The sequence below is a fragment of the Nipponia nippon genome, unplaced genomic scaffold, assembly GCF_047370975.1.
Source record: "Nipponia nippon isolate SJK-2023a ecotype South Korea unplaced genomic scaffold, ASM4737097v1 scaffold_1, whole genome shotgun sequence".
NCBI classification, from domain to species: Eukaryota; Metazoa; Chordata; class Aves; order Pelecaniformes; family Threskiornithidae; genus Nipponia; species Nipponia nippon.
Window position 1 is genome coordinate 24,964,376 of NW_028262290.1, and position 20,888 is coordinate 24,985,263.

A 20,888-nucleotide genomic window follows, 5' to 3' on the forward strand; every position below is an offset into this window, starting at 1 on the left:
CAAGGTTTCTCTTGTGTCAGGAAGTTGAAAATACCTTGAACAATAGGCAATTGTGCTATCTCACATAGATCATGACTCCAAATTGCTTGAAGGTGAACCCAGTACATAATGAATTGAAAATACTAAGGCAGATGCTCATTATTTATCCTGAAGGACGGAGCAACAATAAATCCCCAATCCAACAATCAGCATCCTTGGCAATGTTAACAAATAATAGCTGGGAAAGGGTTGAGTAGTCTGCAGACAGAGTTTTTCTTGAGAAATTACTCATCTGGGTCCTGGTTAGGTGCCGTGGGCTAAGGCTCAGCCCAGGCTGAGGATTAGGATTAGGGTTAGAGTTAAGGATTGGATTAGGAGCAGGAGAGTCATCACACCTAGAGATGTACTTGGAGTGGAGCCACAAAGGGTGGCCAAAGAGGGATACGACATGAAAAGAATTCTTCTCGGAGACATTTTTCATCCAGCCCATGGCTGGGCGTGTTGGGGGAGGCTCAGCTGATATCTGGGGTTAGGTTTAGCGTTAACATTACATAGACGGTTGGGAGAGAGAGAAAGCCTAGAGCTACAGTTGGTGTGGGGCAGAAAAGGAGCAGCCAGAGTAAGGGGTAGGCTGCAAAAATAACTCTTCCCTGAGATCTTTTTAATCTGGGTGCTAGCTCAGGGTCTGGAGCTAAGGCTCAACCCATCCTTTGCATTCAGACTAAGGTAGAGTTTTAACAGGGCAGAGCCTAGTAGAGCTCCATTTTGACTCAACCTGAGAAAGGGTTGCTGAAGGAATACTCTTCTGAGAACCTGGTCATCATGGCTATGACTTGGGGTCTTGGGCTAGTCTCTGTTGATATCAGGTGTTAGAGTTGGGGCTACAGTTAGGCTTAGGGACAGAGAAGAGACAAAGTCTGGATCTCCATTTGGAGTGGGGCAGGAAAGGGGCTGCAAAAAGGATTACCCTCTAAGAAATTTCTCTGATTTCATCTGATTGACGGCTAGTGGCCTTGGGCGAAGTCTCAGCGCACACGTATGGTTAGAGATCTGGTTTTGTTTAGGGTTGGGAGAAGAGAGAAAGTCTAGCGTTCCACTTGGACCGGGATTGGAAAGGGACTGCCAAAGGAAGGGGCAAGGGACAAAAAGAATTGTCCCCTGAGGACATGTTCACCTGGGCTACAGCTGAGGATGTTACAGCATGTTACTCTCGCCTAAAGGGAGAGGAGGAGGACAGTTCAGTTAGAAGACGAGTAATCCATGTCCCACTTTGACCTTGGAAGTTCACCTTATTTATTTTTCCTGTTGACATGATCAGTTTTTTGAGCTGACACAGAATCCTAAGTCAAAACTCACTGTTAAGGAGTACTGTGTTCTTCAAAGCCTTTATTAATTTTAAATTATTTTTCATTATAGTTCACATTCTTGTGCATAACCATATAATCCAAAGATAGAAACATTCTGACAAAAATCATAAACTTAATTCCCTGTATGAAGGATAAGTCTGTTCTCATTAAACCTTTGACATAAATAGTGTTTAGTCATGAAAGCTGAATTGTCATTATGACTGATAGAGCTCATGAGTGTCTTGGGAGGTGAAGAACACTTTGGCAGGCTATTCACGTTCAAATTTCTGTCAGCCCTAAGCGCTGAGAAAAATAAATATGCAAAGACTTGCTACCCAGCTGGGAAAAAACCCTTCGAATTAATGGAAAGCAAACACCAAATGATAGGCCTATTAGCTCATATCACTGGTTATACAAAATTGTTTTCTGTACTTTTTCAAGTGTACATTAAATATCTCCTGTAACAGGTCTTCTAACATTTAACTTTGGAGAGTTTTCACAGCTTTATTTTATAGGCAAGACAGTTTTCCTAATACAGCATTTTAATCAGGAGGTGGTGGCTGTTCATACAGATGGCACCAAGTTAGCTTGAAACCATGTGGTTCATTTATTAGCAGTACAATTACAGAATCCAAGTGTGCAGGCTCATTTATGCATTTAGCCTTTTGCACTGCAGTCTACGTTGCTGACTCTCCTGCGCTGTCGGTACCTGAGCTAGCTAGTGACAGAAGCAGCAGGGACATCAGTGTAGACATATTCAAGCTCTTTTAGTTGTTCCTCTATGTTCTATTCTAAATAGTTTTGTTACAGGCTTGGGCTGGTTTCTGTCATTCTGACCTAGAGGTAGCTGGGAATATTCCAAAATACTAAATTTTATCAGAAAACTCCAATTCCAGGAAATGACAAACATGGAGGGAAACGTCTCCATTTCAGGGAGCTTTTCATGCAGCACACCTGGGGCTTCCACAGGAAGCCTAATCTGGTCCTGTTCCCCTGATGGCTGTATAGCAGGGTTCTGCGAAGCCTGAGCACCCTTGGCTGTGACGTCTACCACAGAGAAGACCCGTTCTGGGCAGCTGTATACTTGGAAACCCGCAAAACCCAAACCCTTGCCTGAGCTAGGGTTTTTTCAGTCCCTTTTTTAGTAGATGGAAAGCTGTACATGGGAGGAGGAAAAAAAAAAGTCAGTCATGAAACTATGAATAATACATGGAACATATGTAAATTCAGTCTGCACTGTCAATGCTAGAGATGGCATTTCCTAACTTTTGGGTACTTGATTTGGCATTCTTAGTTATTCTTAATGTGAGAATTTACATACCAATTCGACTTTTCAGGAAATCGAATAGGACAAAAAGTTTTCCTGATCTTACAATCTACTTCAGATTGACATTATTCCTATACAGAATAAAAACCTCAGCCTCATTTAAAACTCATTGAAACCTGACTCTCTGAAAGATCACACTGTCTGTAGTATGTGTGTCTGTAGTGCTCAATAAAATAATCCCAGGGATCGTTTCAGTTCCTGGCCCTGGGGTGGCACACACTGGCTCACACCCATGCTGCTTAAGACTTTCCTGTAGCTGACAGGCTGTGTCCATACTGAATAGGTTGTGCCTCTCAGTTTCATTTGGGTACCATGTGATGTTCCTATGACCCTAAGATATAATCGCTATTTTTCTGTAGGTTTTTTTTCAGTCAAGCTGTCTGAAACAATGTGAAGGCTGTGTTGCAGTTTGCCAGAGTGAGGTTTTTATAGAATGAAATAGAGGGATGCATACTTTGCTGTGCACCATGAAGATCTGTGAAGATGTTTCAATACAAGACTCTCTAGGTCAGAGGAAGCCAAATCTCGTCAACAGTGCTTGCAGTAAACTATCCTGAGCAAGCTGCCTGAGTTTTGGTTGGAAAGTTAGTTGGAGTGATCCAAAACAAACTCAGGATGCAAACTAATGGTTAAAAACTGTGAATGCTCAGAATAAATTATTCAAATTTACTCTTTGTCATCTTTTATTTATATGAGTCAACCTATCTAAATGTCTAACATAGGTACTGAAAAGAAGTGTTTGCTTTTGAAAATTTCCTCCTAGACATTAGCCAAGCTCAACTTGAAAGTCTAATGAAGAGCATGAAAGACCACCTAGATTTCTATGAAGAATATAACGCACTATGAAGTGCGTTAAGTGCCAGACCGATGCTTTTTGGGAATTTTGTACCTTTGGTACCATGTAAAATCATGTTACTTAATCATTCCATGTATGGTTTTGATCTAAACCAGAGCACTACTATGCAAAACATTCACATTTAGGATTACACAGTAAATTAGGTTGGAGGGACCCATCTATTCCCATCCCCTGCACAAAGCAGGGCTAACTATGAAGTTTGATCAGGGTGCTCAGCCTTGTCCAGTCAAGTTTTGAAAGTCTCCAAGAATGGAGATTTTTCAGGTTCTCTAGTTTCAAGTTTCAGTGCTTGGCCACACGCGTGTGAAAAATATTGTCTTTATATCCAACTGGAATTTCCTGTGATGTGGCTTGCAGCCATTGCCTCTTGTCTTTTTGCTGTGCACATCTGAGAGGAGTCTGGTCCTGTTTTCTCTATAACTCTTCTTTAGTTTGCTGAGGACAGCAATTATTTTCCTCTTAGCCTTCTCTTCTCCAGGCTAACCAAAAGCAACTCTCCTTCTATGACGTATGCTCCAGCCTTCTGAAAAAGTACTGAGAAACCAGTGAATGTTACACTGAGAAAATACACTTGTAGAGCCTAAAAATCAGTATGTAAATAAAAAGAAAGCTGGGAAGTAAACATATTTTGGGCTGAAAGCTAAACCAGAACAATGGGGACAATGGCAAAAATTCCTTTCTGAAAAGGCAGAAACAATTTTGGCCAATCAAAATGTGAAACATGCCTTTATTCCTGTTTCGTTTAGAGTTATGTCTTTTGCTGACTCTTTTTCTTGCTTTAACTTAAGCTATTTTTAAAATGAGAAAATGTTCTTTTGAAACAAAAATTTGTGTTTTAAAGCTTTTGGCATTTCTGAATAGAAATATTTTATTGCAAAGAAGTTGAATATTTCAACGTGTATGGATTTTCCACCCTGTCTTCTAGCTAAGACTGCTAGTCAGCAGTTTGACTCAAATTCATGAACACTTGCCTTTAGTTCCATTTTACCGTACTCACTATTAATTGATTCTTCTGTATATTGAACTTCAAGAAGCATTTTATAACTTCCAAAGGGCTAAGCGTTTCATTAAAAAAAAGGAAGACCTAAAAAGTCACAGATGTTTAATTCCACGTATTTTTCAAAGCATGTTCATGATCATGAACCAGTATGATGCAAACGCTGCAGACGGCGCACCGAATTTCTGAGCAGCATCCCAGCTTTCTACCTGCAGCTGTGCGGTCTCTGTGCTATCAGGACATCTTACTGGCCTATGGCCTTTGACTTTAAGAAAATTCTGCACGTCCCCTTGTCTTCTTTTTTCCATTTTATTTGTAAAGTCCCTTTGAAGTAAAAAAAAAAAAAAGCAGTCCTCTAACCTAAAGACTAACTTTTATGATACTTAGGTTTATTACATGTCATTTATGGAGACCATTCCAATTGCTGCTCCATTTTTACTGTGTCTAGAATAGGTATTCTATTTCCTGTATTAAAATGATACTCTTAAATCCTCTCATGAAGTGTGGGATATTCTTGGGGGATTTATACTGAACAATAATAAGAAAATATTCTCAGGATATCAGCAGTCTGTGTGCATAAGGAAAGAAATAACAGATGCTTAAAAATCTTTACAAGACAATGGGCTCCTATTAAAATCCAAAGTGATACAATTATGCAGTTGCCAAAGTGCCTCCAATGGTTGCATGCAATTCCTAATGCTGATGTCTGGATAATCTTTTAAAGTATTTCTATTTATGGTGACCATTTTACGCAAAGTTCTCTGAAATACTGCATTTCTTGCAGAAGCGTTCAAACAGTAATGAAGAGATGAGATTTTTAAAAAGGCCAATAGATGGTTCATTTATTCAACAGGGCACAAATGACATACTGCGTGCTCCAGAGTCGACACTAGGTGTTTTTCCCTTCATGTTGGCTCTGTTTCTTTTACTGCCATTTCTGCAACCTCATCTATTTGTTCTCTGACTTACCTTCCTCCTAGCCCTTCCTGTTCCCCTGGATCCTGCCACATTTTTCATTCCGGAGTTATGCCTGCACTCTTGCCCTTTTCTAATTCTATAGTCCCTGTAACTCATTTTCTGATTTTTTTTTTTTTTTTATTAAACATATGCCACTATAATATATAACATAACTGAACAAGAAACAAGAACTAAAATATAGTATAGTTAAAAGTTTGCTAGCCTTTACTCCAGTTACTCCATGTGTATGTGTGCTGGTTTTGGCTGGGATAGAATTAATTTTCTTCATAGTAGCTGGTATGGGGCTATGTTTTGGATTTGTGCTGGAAACAGTGTTGATAACACAGGGATGTTTTTGTTACCACTGAGCAGTGCTTACACAGAGTCAAGGCCTTTTCTGCTTCTCACCCCACCCCACCAGCAAGTAGGCTGGGGGTGCACAAGAAGCTGGGAGGCAACACAGCTGGGACAGCTGACCCCGACTGACCAAAGGGATATCCCATAGCATATGACGTCATGCTCAGCATATAAAGCTGGGGGAAGAAGAAAAAGGAAGGGGGGCACGTTCGGAGTGATGGCATTTGTCTTCCCAAGTAACCGTTACGCGTGATGGGGACCTGCTTTCCTGGAGATGGCTGAACACCTGCCTGCGATGGGAAGTAGTGAATGAATTCCTTGTTTTGCTTTGGTTGTGCACACGGCTTTTGCTTTACCTGTTAAAGTGTCTTTACCTCAACTCATGTGTTTTCTCACTTTTACCCTTCAAATTCTCTCCCCCATTCCACCGCGGGAGAGTGAGCGAGTGGCTGTGTGGTGCTTAGTTGCCGCCTGGGGTTAAATCATGACAGTAAGTTACATCTTGCTTTAATCCTGTCTGTGTTATAGTGCAAACTGTTCAAGGCAAGACAATACCTTTTTTGATACATCACTATCATTTTTTTTTGTGGGGTTGCATACACTGGCATCCCCTTCATGATGTGCCTTGGGGCACCTCTGCAACATTGCTTTTAGTTACTGCTGTAAGGACCCAAATACTTGAATGGATCAGTCTGGCTGGGAAAAGTATGAAAGAGGCTCCATCTGCTACACGTGTTAGAGAAGAACAACATCCTGAAATAAACAAAGATAATTTGACTTGGTGTACTCTGTTTTTGGCTCTTCCTTAGAGATCTTGTATCTGTCTTGGTTGCTAGGGAGCACCTGGCACGTTTCCAGCCTGGTTAAATTGTCTGTCTAGGCTGATAACTATCCAAGCCTCAAAAAATTACAGCAGAAATCAAATCAGCTTTTGGAACTGTCTTCTCCTAAAGAAGGGGAGAACTAGAGTAGTTCAAGTCTCAGGAAAGAGGAGAAGATGCTATGGTGCTGGAGAAGGGCAGATCAAGAGAATGAAGGGCAGCCAGAGACTTTACAGTGTTGGGAAATTGTCTGTGATGACTTAAAAATAAACCTTTCATCTGGTCCCCTGTGCTCCCTTCATTATCATCAGCCATGGTAGCAACTGCTTGCAGTCTATTAGGCTACAAGGGAAAAGTGAGAGCTGTGTTAATAGTAATAATGACACTAAAAATGGCTTCTTTCCTTGTATTATCCAGATTCCTAATCAGTTATGTGACATTTTAACAAGAAGTCAGTGACTAGGAACACTGGATGTGGTTGTTAAGGTGCTGCAGTAAAGCATTAGAAAACAGGATTTCCAAACTTGCACCGATTTAATGAATTTTGACTGCTGTAAGACTGTCAACAGCTTTATCCAGCACTGCAAAATGATACAGATCACCGAGAGACCTTTGCACTGTGGTGTCAAGTAGAAAAACCAGGTGAGCACCATCTGGAGGAAAACGCTGAGATCAAAGTGTTGGACAAGCGCAGTTCTCCATGCCTTGCATTAATCCTCTCAGCCAGAAGCCACCAGAAAGAATAGCAGGACTTCAGACTACTTTCTGCTTTCTGAGGAGCATGCCGATCATGCTGGTGCTTTTACTTAGTATTAACAATTCTGACAGTGTTGAAAACATGTAGTCTCTTCCATTCAGCTTATCTTTAGATAAAATTCACGTTAGACTTACACATCTTGAACATTAGGTGTTGCTGAACACTCCTTGCAGGTGCAGAAGTAAAAAAGGAACAAAAAGTGGGCTACAATTTAACTGCTTAAGTGATCCTTGGATCATCCAAGTTCTTCACCTGCTTATTATTTGTATTGTGCAGTGAGTTCCCTTGAGGAACCCACTGAGATGTGTAGTGTACAAACAGAACAAAAAGACAGTTCCTGTCCCTGAGATTACTTTCTTTATGATAAATCTTGGTAGGTATCTCCTATCCCTTCTACTTGGTTCAAAAGTATTTATTGAACATATAATCAATCCTTGGTTGTGTTATCCTTGGTCACAGGCACAGTGTGCAGAAAGCTTGAATCCTGTGCACATGCAGTCAGTCCTCCACACAGGTACTCAGTGCCCTCTTCCAGAAATGTTTGCCATGCCCTTGCCCCTTTTGCGCTTCTCTCTCAACGTTGGCGCTTCTGCAGTTTTGGAAATTTGGCCTTATGATAACAAGTGGGAGGAGTTTAACACAAAGACAAATTACTCAGAGACCAAGGAATTGAAATGCTTCTAAATGGAGAGGTGTAAAGACTTGCCAAAACCCATGAAATCATGTCAAGAAGAAAAGTGTCACAAACGATCCCACTGAGCTCAGTATGGGGCTTTGTATTGGCATGTGCCTGTGAATTTAAGCTCAAACATTCAGAAACTGGGCTACAGAGAGGCAGCAGCAAGTTCCAAGTGAGTCTCAAAAGATTTTTTTTTTAGCTTTGCCTCAATGTTGCCAGCGAAGAGGGGGAGGGAGAAATTTTGTGCAGGGGGAATAAAAATACATCACCCCACATCTGAAGTGTATTTGCATGATTTGGATTCTGTCTTCCTGACACCAGCCCAGGAGAGTGAAATAATTTTTTGATCCTAAAAAAAAAAGAATGTTTTCAAGATGTCATTTTTTTTCATTCTGATTTTGTTCCTCCTGACACTAATTAGCTGCAGCACACAAGGCAGAGCAGCTATTGCACAGCACAGCTTTTTCTGGGCACTAGGCAGCAACACCACAGGACTCTCTTTGCACTCACATGAACCCAAGACAGGAACAGGCAAGCGTGGACTGAGAAAGATGAAAGAAAATAGCTTAGAATTTAGAGGAGGCTGAAAAAACTCTGGTTTTGACCACTCAGGAAAGGTTTGGTGCCCGGGAACCTTTGCCACCACAGAGCAATGGAAGCCTTTAAGTACACACATCACCCACTTAGTTTAAAAGACTTCCTTGTCTGTCACTGAATAACATGGGTTGTTCTTTCATATTTGTTCTAAATCCAGTCTAAAGAGACTAAAGATCAGTTGTGGAAGCTTTAGCAAGGCTCTCTTAAAATTATACTCCAGATACACATGAAATATTTAAAATATTTGAATCCTTTTTCTTTTTTTTTTTTTTTTTGTTGCTAGTTAGCAAAACACACATTTTTACAGGATGTTAGAGATTCTATATGCAGTTTTTCAGGGAGCAATGAGTCAGTACCTATTCTAAATCCACTCATCCATAATGTTATGCACATGACTAAGTTTCTTCTAGTCTCATATGTATTTTATATTTCCTCTTGCTCTCATGGAAATGGGCATTTTCACTAAAGTCTTCAGTGGATAGGGGCAAAGCTTCTGTTTTTCTCTGCGTTACTTCTCCCCCTGCTCCTCAATTGCATGAGAAGATAGCATCCTGTTTATTGGTGAAGTCACAAAATAACTTCTAACCATGCTTATGAAAATCCAAAAATAATGGATTACTAACTGCCTATGCGTAGAATGCCCCTGAGACCAATGCAGTCTTCAAAAATTATGAGAAAACTGGTGGGGAATTCTTGAGATTAGGTTTCTCAACAAAATTAGTGCATGGCCAGGGATGCAGCAGGATCTTCACATGACCCAGTGCAAGAAATGCAGCAACTTCCAGTCAACCGTTGGTGCTCGCTGCCAGCTGCCCACAGCTCTGCCCACGCATCTTGGCCTCTCCAGCCTGTGGTTCTCAATGTGCTGACTCTCTGAACATGAGCTTATGCTTTTCAGCTCTCTTCATACCAGAAGCAGCATGAAAATACTTGAGGTTCATTTTTAAAGCAGCATGCAAGAATGAGGGAGGCACCTCTACAATAGGGTGATGTGATAGATGATTGTGTCTCCTCCTTCATACCTTCCTCCCATTCTGTGAAGAAAAGGTAACCTAAAAGGAATGCATGCATACACACACATGCACTACCTTTCTGAGGGAAATGATAAAACCAAGTATAAACATACTGTCTTTGATAGGTGATATGTTTACTGAAATGAAAGACTTCAGCCACCTCTGTTCACAGCACATCTTGGCCAGAGAACAGCACAGTTTCCTTTCTGTACTAGTAGTAAATGCATCATCAGAGCAGATCAGTGAATGAAACAGGAGGAAAAGATAGTGTGTAATGATATCATTTGGGGATGCCCAGCCTGCAGCCCATGCCTCGTACATAGTCCACTGAGACATACATACCATATTGCTCAAGGAGTCTTGAAACAAATGATGGCTGGGAATACTCAGTCTGACAGACTTCTCAAACCAGTACTAATCTCTGATCCAACTAAATCCTAGCTCTACTCCCACCCCATCTCCTTGACTGGCCACTTTGCATTCCTCAGCTCACATTTCCATGCTTGTCTTACCCATACTGTTTCTTCTCTCCAAATCCCCATCTAGTCTTTTTTCCTCAGCTTCCCCATTCACGATGATTTCCAGTCTCCTCCTTTAGATTTGTCATCTGATCTCAGCTTCTTGTTCTAGTCTCTTTTCCTAGACATTTCCCACCATTTCCACAATATCTGATCACTAATTAAACGCATCTCCCTTTCATACCTCCTTCCTACCAACCTATTTGTTCACTCTCAGACTCCGCTAGATCTTCATCTCAGTCCTCTCTCAAACGAGATCCTAAGCTACCCACCCCAGCATTTTCTCTCCTCTCGATTGTTCCCATCCCACTGCTCTCAGCACCTTGACAGCCCATTCCAGCTTTCCTTTCTCATGCTGCCATACCATACCGTGCCGTACCATACCGTACCACCCCCACACACCACAGCATTCCTGTGCTGAGCAGGTCCCCTTTTCTCTCTCCTATACCACAAAGACCCAGCGTTGTGACTGTTGAAAGTGCATCCTTGCTCTCAGATCGTATGCCCAGACTTCATCCAGCAACAACAACAGCTCGGAGCCTGAAACGTGGGGAAAGTTGTGCACAGCCTGAGGCTGGAGCCTGCTCGGGTGGATGGACTCTGGGAGAGTTTAATTCAAAACTGGGGTCTCTGCTGAAAACATCTGTTATGCACAGGCTCCAAGGTCTAAAACATGGCCAAATATTGGGAAAATTTAATGAAGATAGCAAGAAGTTCATCTTTGATAAATAGGTCACCCAGCTTGCAAACGGGAAGTCCCTGTACCAAAGGATGAATGTACTAAAGCTATTTAAAGAAAAGCCTGCCAGCGTTTTTTAACATGGTCAAAACAATGTATTTTTTTTTTCTTAATTGTGTTTTCAGAAACAGCTGAAAGGTTTGAGTGAAGTTTTACAGAAAATTGTCCAGAGGCAAACATCCACCATGGAAAATTCCAGACTGAACAATTCATGTGTGGCAAAATTATATGCAGCTGATAACAGGGCTGTGGGTTCGGAATTGATGGGTAATTGTCATAATAGTTAATGCTACCAGTCCAACTACAGTGCACTAATGTAATAACCACATCAGGTAGCATACTACTGCTCACCAAAGAGTAGCAAAGGCAATGTGCAATTTCTTTTAGCTCAGAGGCGATTATACCTTTCACTCTGTTCATTCACATCATGGAGATATGAATTTGAAGCCTAATGGAATACTTTCAAAGGCATTAAGAAGCACAGCCAAATAAGTGTTCTGTCGAAATCCCAACGATGTTTAATGTGAAAGTCTATCTGTATGTAACATATGTGTGTAACAGTAGCCATCTATGTCAATAATACCATTACAGGAATACTGGGTTTCATTCCCTTTTTAAAATGTTTTATCATCAAGGTTAACTTACATGCTTTACTTCTCATGTAAAATAAGGAGAAAAGACTGAGACCCTTTTCTGTTCGAATGTGCAGTATTGCTGTATTCTATGTTTCTGGCAGATAATTCCAGAGTGGATAGAGAAAGATTGTTCTGCCGAAATGCTGTGAATACAAAAATGTTTTTAGTGGGGTTTAAGAGCTAAAATGAGAGCAGTGTGGGATACTGTACAGAAAAGTAGATTAGGACTTAGATCAAGTCTCTAGTCCTCTTCCATTAGGTTGCTCTGTAAATCATTTCTCTTCTGTGACTCATTTCTCTGCTGGTAAACAGCATATGAAGGTCTTTATTGCATTGCAGATTAAGTTTCAATTTCTCAACTTCTACTAGAATGCTATTAGTTCAGTTTTCCTGTGTTTGGCCACCTAACCAAATAACGCCAGCCTCATCAGTGCTAGAAAATATCCTTCCAGCAGATGGCAGATATTGCTTATCCAATGTAATCCTGTCATTCAGATCAGTACAGCTGCTGTGGGACCTGGAACATCAATAAAAGCAGGAGCTAAAACCTGATCCTCATGATACACGTGTTTCAAAAAGACCTTGGGTAGCATGATTAAAGTTTGCCTTATTTCTTATGTATTTAGTTAGTACAGAATTCCTAGATGTATGCTTCTCTTTAGTTATGCTTTCTTTACTGAAGTCTTTTTGGGAAATATATTTAAGTGAAGTAATGATAAGTCATCTAGCTATTCAAAAATAAGGGAAACTGTTCTCATCTGGGCATGTGTTTATGGCGTTTGAGTACTAATATTTCCTGAATCACATGAATTGCCACTGATAATACGAATTAATGAGTCAGAATTTTTTCAGACCAGAAGGCAATTGGGCATTTTTAACAGGAGCAACTCATACAAGACTGGCCAATATATAGCAAGTTTAAAGCCCTGATGTCCTTCACAGTAAATCTTGAAGTCATTGGCTCTATTTTTACTGCCATTCATCCTACTGTACTCATTAGTTCCCTCTATCATTTATATAAGTTCACAGAGTCGGAGAAGTTACAGTAAAGTTCACCTTATGGTGTAAGAAACATAAAATACACTAGCTGATGGAGAGCTCTAATTTCACTGCTATGTGCTTCATTCTATGCTTATTTGTCTACTAGTTAAGAAAAATGTTCCAACTGGGGACAGACAAGAGAAAGGAAATAGCAGGAAATAGCTTGATATTTGCAAACAGTCACAATTCAGTGACCTCTCTTGCAGATCCTGAATTATTTTCCAGATCTGAGCTGCTGTATGAAAGATCATCTTCTATATGAATTATATCAAATTTACCTTCCGAACTAAATTTTCTCTGGCACTTTCTATATAAAAGCTCCCAAGCTCTCACGTAGGAGATATTATAGCATCTAGGCTTTTATTCATTAGCCATTCAGCTGAGAAGACCAAAACTATTCTTCCTTGGTACCCTAAAAATGGTATGCAAAGGAAACTAATGAGTTTTGTAACTTTTTTTTGCTTGGGAGTTGGGTTTCTATTTTTCTAGCTGCCTGGCTTCTTTTGATTATATGGTACTCTAGGAGGCCATTTCTTTCCAGTATTTTGTTTTATATTTTCTTCAGTCCTGTTTCTGATCTTTTCTTCAGTGAAACACTCCTTAGAGAATGATCAGCTTGTGCCAGAACAGGTATCATTCCCAGGCAGCATCTTCACTCTTAATGGGAAATGTTACATAGCTGCTTAATATGGTTCTGTGAATGTAAATTTAAATGCTCCATGAACACCTAGAAATAAACAGGTCTTTAATTTTTTTATTATGATAGCAAGTCTCTTGGCAAAACTAGATAATGCCAGATGATGCTTTATTGATATTGTTACTATTATTACTATTGATATTATTACTATGTGGGTAGGAGTTTTACCCACACTTAATTTTGAAGCCATTCCATACAGCAGAAGGTATCACAAAGAGATCGTAAGACCATTTTTCCATTGGTTATCCAGCATAAACTTAAGTGACACACCAGCTACTTATGTTGAAGGCAGTTTAATCTGAACAAGAGTTTCAGAATTTGTTTCTGAATTAAGGCAATTTCCTGTGAGGTGTATGCCAAAGGTTAAGTATCAAAATTGTCCACTAGCAAGTCGTCTTGTCTCCTACTTCATAACTAACAGGGATAAGCACATCCAGGAGAAAATGTAACACTTTGCAAAGCCTAGCTTTCATCCCAGTGTGAAATATAGCACGAAGTGTTTAGTAGCACCTACCTCAGTATGTAACATTGGACTGTTAGACTTCAAACATGAATAAGAAGAATTTAGTATTTAGAATTTAGTATTTCTAAATTTTCTATGCAGTCAGATGAGGGACCTAAGTGGCAGTGAATGCACCGTAGGTCTTCTTGCATGATACAATTTCTTGTATGATACAATTTCTATCAAGAATAGGAAGCAAATGACACTTGGTCATAAATAGGTGTCTCAGGAACATGTATACTTATTTGCAAAATATTATCCTTCATTCTTCTAAACATACTGTGCTGCTGTGTCATTGCCCTGATAAGGATCAGGAGATTTGCTTGGGTTTTAGTCTGGTTTGTTAAGAGCTAACCATTGTGTGCTCTTTCCCTTTCATGTATCTGGAAGGAGAGAAAGACAAAAGTGGGGAAAAAGATAAAAGCTGACTGACTAAATGCTTCTGTGTATCTTTCCTTCTGCTCTGTTCAGTGCTGTAGGTGCTGGGAGGCTGAAACATAAATGTTTTTATGTGTCAAGTGAAACAACAATCCTCTCCTTAGAATCTCAACCTTAGGAGATGTGATTTTTCTTTCTTCTTGAATCAAAACATATAAGCCAGATGTGACATAAATAGTGGTATATCTAGAACATGTATCATGTCACCTCTACGCATCTATACAGACCAAAGCATGAAGGAATATAGCAGGAAAAGAGCAGTAAGTAAGAGAAACTATTGAGGTTTAAATTTGATTTAGCGCTGCTGGCACTTTCACTGTGGGATTATAATCAGCATTACTTTACGTGAAGTTGTTTATACTATCTGATATATAAAATTAAGTTAGAATTTGGTCATGTCCTGGGCAGTTTATTTAGGCATGGGATCTCCAAAGCACAAAGTTGCTATATCCCCACATTGCTGGAAATTAATGCACAATATTTCCCAGGTTGAGTGTACACAGAAGCAAGGAAGGGTGGAGAAAGGACAGTCTGAACCCTCTTGTGACTCAACACATAATATGAACAATGCAATTTGAATCCAGTTGAGCACTCGCGGGAAGGATGCCACTCTTGCTAGAACACCTGAGGGTGCAAAGAGGCAAGCTCAATTTTCTCAGCCACGCTGCAAAGCACTTTGATCGTCAGACACCCACATTCCCTTTCATTGGGAGCTCCCATGGGAGATAGGTACCTCAAAACTTTAAAGGTCTATCTCTGTCAGTAACTCATTTTTTCACGGTACTGAGGATACCAGCATTTTCTTAATTGATAGGGCTGTGAGTATAACTGTGAAGCAATCAGAGTTCACAGTACAGAAGGTTAAATAAAGAACATTGATGGATACTTCTCATTCATTATGGTGGGTTTTTTCATAAATCAAAATAGAACAGTTGGAACGAAACTAGGTGAATGAATTTGTACTACAACTGCTATAATTGAAATAAATGCTTAAATCAGCCCTAAATATAAATGCAGAGCATGAAAACAGATTTGTAAGAGTTGTTCTTGTTGGGTTTCACTGCATGTAGATTTTCTGTGAAAGCACTTCATAACTGAGTTTCTTGTAACACTGCTCTTCCTTCAGCCATCCACTGGGCCGTGGCTGCCTGTTTTCTGCATGCCCCTTAAAGGTGCCCCTTTATATTTTCTGAATTGATTTGCAAGAAACTATTCTTCTCTTTTACACTCTCTTTGAAGCAGGATCTTAGATATGAAACCTGTGGGACAGCTAGGAATGATACAAATCTTCAGAATCCTGGAACTGCTATTTCTCTCCAAGCAGCTTTCCCAGATTGCCCACACCTTTGTAAAGTGCTTCTTAATGTTTAATCTTGTTTGAATCTTTAAGACTTTAGCTGCTTTTATTTACTGTATAAATATTTGCTCTTATTATTTAATGTTTTTCCTTTCTCCCCTTCCATTTGGCCTTCTCTCAAATTAGGCTGTGTTTCTGGAGGGCCTGCTACAACCAGATTCTTAAGTTTCTATAGCTGTGTGTACATGACTCAGTGACCAGCTGGAGTGCATGGAAGTCCATCTGGAGCTGGATGAGGAGCCAACCAAGAGCTTATGGGTCAGGATTAAAGGAAGGGCAAGGACAGGTGACATTATAGTGGGGGTCTGCTACAGGCCACCCAACCAGGAAGACTGAGCGGATGAGGCCCTCTATAGACAGATAGGAGCAGCCTCACATTCACGAGCCCTGGTCCTCATGGGGGACTTCAACCGCCCCAACATCTGTTGGAGGGACAACACAGCAGGTCATAAGCAATCTGGGAGGTTCCTGGAATGCATTGGTGATAACTTCCTTCTCCAAGTGATAGAGGAGCCAATGAGGAGAGGTGCTGTGCTGGACCTTGTTCTCACCAGCAAGGAGGGGCTGGTGGGGAATGCGAAGCTCAAGGACAGCCTTGGCTGCAGTGACCATGAAATGGTGGAGTTCAAGATTCTTAGGGCACCGAGGAGGGTGCATAGCAAGCTCACTGTCCTGGACTTCAGGAGGGCAGACTTTGGCCTCTTCAGGGATCTGCTTGGTAGAGTACCATGGGATAAAGCCCTGGAGGGAAGAGGGGCCCAAGAAAGCTGGTTAATATTCAAGGATCACCTCCTCCAAGCTCAGGAGCAATGCATTCCAACAAAGAGGAAGACACGCAAAAATGCCAGGAGGCCTGCATGGATGATCAAGGAGCTCCTGGACAAACTTGGAGACAAAAAGAAAGCCTACAGAGGGTGGAAGCAAGGACAGGTAGCCTGGGAGGAATACAAAGAAATTTTCTGAGCAGCCAGAGATGAGGTTAGGAAAGCTAAAGCCCTGATAGAATTCAGTCTGGCCAGGGATGTCAAGGGCAGCAAGAGAAGCCTCTATAAGTATGTCAGTGATGAAAGGAAGACTAGTGAAAATGTGGATCCTCTCCAGAAGGAAACGGGAGACCTGGTTACCTGGTTACTCAGAAGGCTGAGGTACTCAGTGACTTTTTTGCCTCAGTCTTCACTGGCAAGTGCTCAAGCCACACTGCCCAAGTTGCAGAAGGCAAAGGCAGGGACTGGGAGAATGAAGAACCACCCACTGTAGGAGAAGATCAGGTTCGAGACCATCTAAGGAACCTGAAGGTGCACAACTCCATGAAACCAGATGAGATGCATCCACGGGTCCCGAGAGAACTGGCAGATGAAGTTGCTAAGCCACTATCCGTCATATTTGAGAAGTTGTGGCAGTCTGGTGAAGTTCCCACTGACTGGAAAAGGGGAAGCAATAGCTCCATTTTTAAAAAGGGAAAAAAGGAAGACGCAGGGAACTACAGGCCAGTCAGCCTTACCTCTGTGCCCGGCAAGATCATGGAGCAGATCCTCTTGGAAAATATGCTAAGGCACATGGAAAATAAGGAGGCAATTAGTGACAGCCAACATGGTTTCACTGAGGGCAAATAGTGCCTGACAAATTTGGTGGCCTCCTATGACGGGGTTACAGCGTTGGTGGATAAGGGAAGAGCAACAGATGTCCTCTACCTGGACTTGTGCAAAGCATTTGACACTGTCCCGCACGACATCCTTGTCTCTAAATTGGAGACACATGGATTTGATGAATGACCACTCGGATAACGAATTGGCTGGATGGTTGCACTCAAGGAGTTGCAGTCAACGGCTCAATGTCCAAGTGGAGATCAGTGATGAGTGGTGTTCCTCAGGGGTCGGTACTGGGACCGGTGCTGTTTAACATCTTTGTCAGTGACATGGACAGTAGGATTGAGTGCACCCTCAGCAAAATTGCCGATGACACCAAGCTGTGTGGTGCGGTTGACATGCTGGAGGGAAGGGATGCCATCCAGAGGGACCTTGACAGGCTTGAGAGGTGGGCCTGTGTGAACGTCATGAGGTTCAGCGAGATCAAGTGCAAGGTCCTGCACATGGGTTGGGGCAATCCCAAGCACAAATACAGGCTGGGCAGAGAATGGATTGAAAGCAGCCATGAGGAGAAGGAATTGGGGTTGTTGGTTGATGAGAAATTCAACGTGCCCCAGTAACGTGCGCTTGGAGCCCAGAAAGCCAACCGTATCCTAGGCTCCATCAAAAGAAGCATGACCAGCAGGTTGAGGGAGATGATTCTGCCCCTTTACTCCGCTCTCGTGAGACCCCACCTAGAGTACTGCATTCAGCTCTGGGGCCCCCAACATAAGAAGGACATGGACCTGTTGGAGTGAGTCCAAAGGAGGGCCACGAAGATGATCAGAAGGCTGGAGCACCTCTCCTATGAAGACAGGATGAGAAAGTTGGGGTTGTTCAGCCTGGAGAAGAGAAGGCTCCAGGGAGACCTTATAGCAGCCTTCCTGTACCTGAAGGGGTTCAACAAGAAAGCTGGAGATGGACTTTTTACAAGTGAACATAGTGATAGGACAAGGCGTAATGGCTTTAAATTGAAAGAGGGTAGATTTAGATTAGATATAAGGAAGAAATTCTTCACTATGAGGGTGGTGAGGCACAGGAACAGGTTGCCCACAGAAGTTGTGGATGCCCCATCCCTGGAAGTGTTCGAGGCCAGGTTGGAGGGGGCTTTGAGCAACCTGGTCTAGTGGAAGGTGTCCCTGACCATGGCAGGGGGGTTGGAACTAGATGATCTTTAAGGTCACTTCCAACCCAAACCATTCTATGATTGTATGAGTACTCAGCTTATGGTACAAATCAGCTTATCATAGTGTGAAAATGCTTGTGTAGTGAGCCCAAATGTCCATTTTTTGTCCTGAACCTTTCTAAAGGTGGCTTTCATCTTCACTTGACCCATCAAAGCTCCATGTTTCTGTCACAGCAGAAAATCCTGACACTGCTGCTGGGAAATCCTTCCTGACCCTGCCAGATTACCTGGGAGGGAACTTTGGCCCCTTCCTATTTCCATATCACTCTGCATCTTGGAAACTGAGATGTTTCCTTTTACTGCCTGAAGAGCACAAATAGAGGAGGAGAAAGACTGGAAGGAAGAACCAACAAAACCTGCAGAAGGGCTAGTCAAATGCATGGCACCCAAAATCTGTGACTCCATAGCATGCTGATGAGGGTTTCTGATGTGGACTGAGGACACTCCAGGGCTTCTGGTGCAGGAGGAGTTGCTGGTGGGAATGAGCTACCCTCAGTCACCTTATGGTTTTGTCTAGTTTTCCCTAGATTGGAGCTAGTCCTCCTGCCCTTGAGATGTGCTGGTCGGTGCACTGGTTTGTATGCAGAGTGAGGCTGGAGAAGCGGGGTCCCAGAGCACTGCCGGTGTCTGCATAGCCTGGTGGCCTGAGGTCATCCCAAGAGGCTCAGCACCACTGCAGTGGGATGTCCCTTGCCGTCTCACAGGGAATGGTACCAGGAAGCCAACTCAGCAGAAAACCAGCACTGGAAAATGCAAATAGTTGGGTCTTGGTTTAGCTCCCCAACCTGGTTCGTTATGGGGTCGCAGAGAGTGTCAGTGCAGTGCCAGTGCAACAGAAGGTATGAAAAACACAGTTCCAGGTATTTGGGAGATATGAGAGGAGGGTGTCCTTGCCCTGTTTGGCATCAGCTGGCCAGATGTGCTGCAGAGATACTGAGCCTGTGGAGAAGCTACAGCATGAGCTGTCAACCTCCAGGGGAGCCCATTTGTCCTGTACACAGGGATCTTAACTCCCCATCCTCCTCAGCTTTCCCCTCAAACTGCACAGCATGAATGCTTCCTCCCAGTGTGTACTGTATAGACAACACAGCTTTTATCTCAGATGCAACACATCTTGACAAAAATAGAAGAAAACTGCATTCCCTTTCATCTGCTGTATGTAGATCTGCTTTAAGAATCCATTGCTCTTAATGTCTGTTTTTGTCATGGGACCAGAGTCTGAACAGGCATTTGAAGTCTCTTCCTAGGTGGGAAAGACATGTGAGATCATTCCTGTAGCTGGTGGGGTGGTGGTGGCTAATAATTGAAGTTATGGCTATTTTTTTGTGGCTGAAATGCTAGTACTTATGACTAGATCTTTAACCTTCAATCAATAAACATGATGGAAATGGGTATCTCCAGAAATCCATGACAGGAAGTACAGGCTCCCTGAAATGAACTGAGGAGAGAGAAAACAATTTGTGCCTGAAGAATCACAACACAAAGAAACCTGAATAAACTCAAAGTCTACTGAAACCACATTTGCTACTCCCCAATTTGGACTTCTGGTGAATACAGAGCCACTTGGAGCACCAGGGTCCTCTCCACTTCTGTGCCATCAGTGTCTGGAGGAGGTTTCAAAAGTCCCACCTCTCTGGAGCTGGTGCTGGAGCTGATGCCCTCTCTCGGTCTCCAACAGCAGCCCGCTCACACCTTTGGAGCCAGATGCCGCACTCCTGATGCCCGCAGCTCTGTTTACATAACTGGAGGAATACACAGAACTGCATTTGGTATTCAGTATTTCCATATTAATTAAGTTGCCCAGCTGGCCACCAATCCATACATCCATACTATTACTGCTTCACCTTCTTAACCTACTGATGATACTCATTCTCTCATTCATTTCCAAGATCCTCCCACAAGACCTCCTGTGTCATTTATCATCTTCTTGTCCCTCTCTACCTTTCACTTTCTTGATCTCAGTACTCCAGCCTCTCCTTATGTAATTGAGAACAAAGTAATAAAATGAAGATATTTGTTTTTATGTAAACTCTAATCTAAAGATAATATTAATTGCATTAATGCAAGAAAAACTTTAATACTGTAAAGTGTTAAAAGTTTTTAAATACTTCAATGCTTAACATTGAATCCACCTTCATTTAAACTTGGGATATATGTAGGGGGGAGGAGGTGTGTTCTGGTGCACAGCATTCGTAATGTAAACAAAGAGAAGCCAACACCAGCAGGACTAGCACAAACCGCATTACAGTCCAAAGCAACTCCACTTTGTACTCCATTTTGTAATCTGTAACTTTTTGATCTTTCATCTTGTTTCTAAATTAACTTATTTGATCTGCAAGCACTTACACTTTTCATAGCTTTCCACATGGAAGACATTCCACAGGATCCCGTGATCTTAAATACAGTAGGATTGCTTTGTGTTTAAGTGATGGGAGATTGAGGCCCTGGTCCTTTGAGGTGTTAC

The 20,888-nt window shown here is 42.0% G+C and overlaps 1 long non-coding RNA gene across 6 annotated transcripts in view; it reads left to right on the plus strand.

The window, feature by feature from the left end:
- LOC148057270 (uncharacterized) overlaps positions 1-20,888 on the plus strand; it is a 78,698-nt gene that overhangs the window by 2,683 nt on the left and 55,127 nt on the right. The window contains exon 4 of one of the 6 annotated variants that reach the window (XR_015702791.1): positions 3,012-3,321. The exons of the other annotated variants lie outside the window; for them this stretch is intronic. This is a non-coding gene — a long non-coding RNA (uncharacterized LOC148057270). Of the gene's footprint in view, positions 1-3,011; positions 3,322-20,888 lie in introns of those variants that run through there. 6 annotated transcript variants of the gene reach the window in all.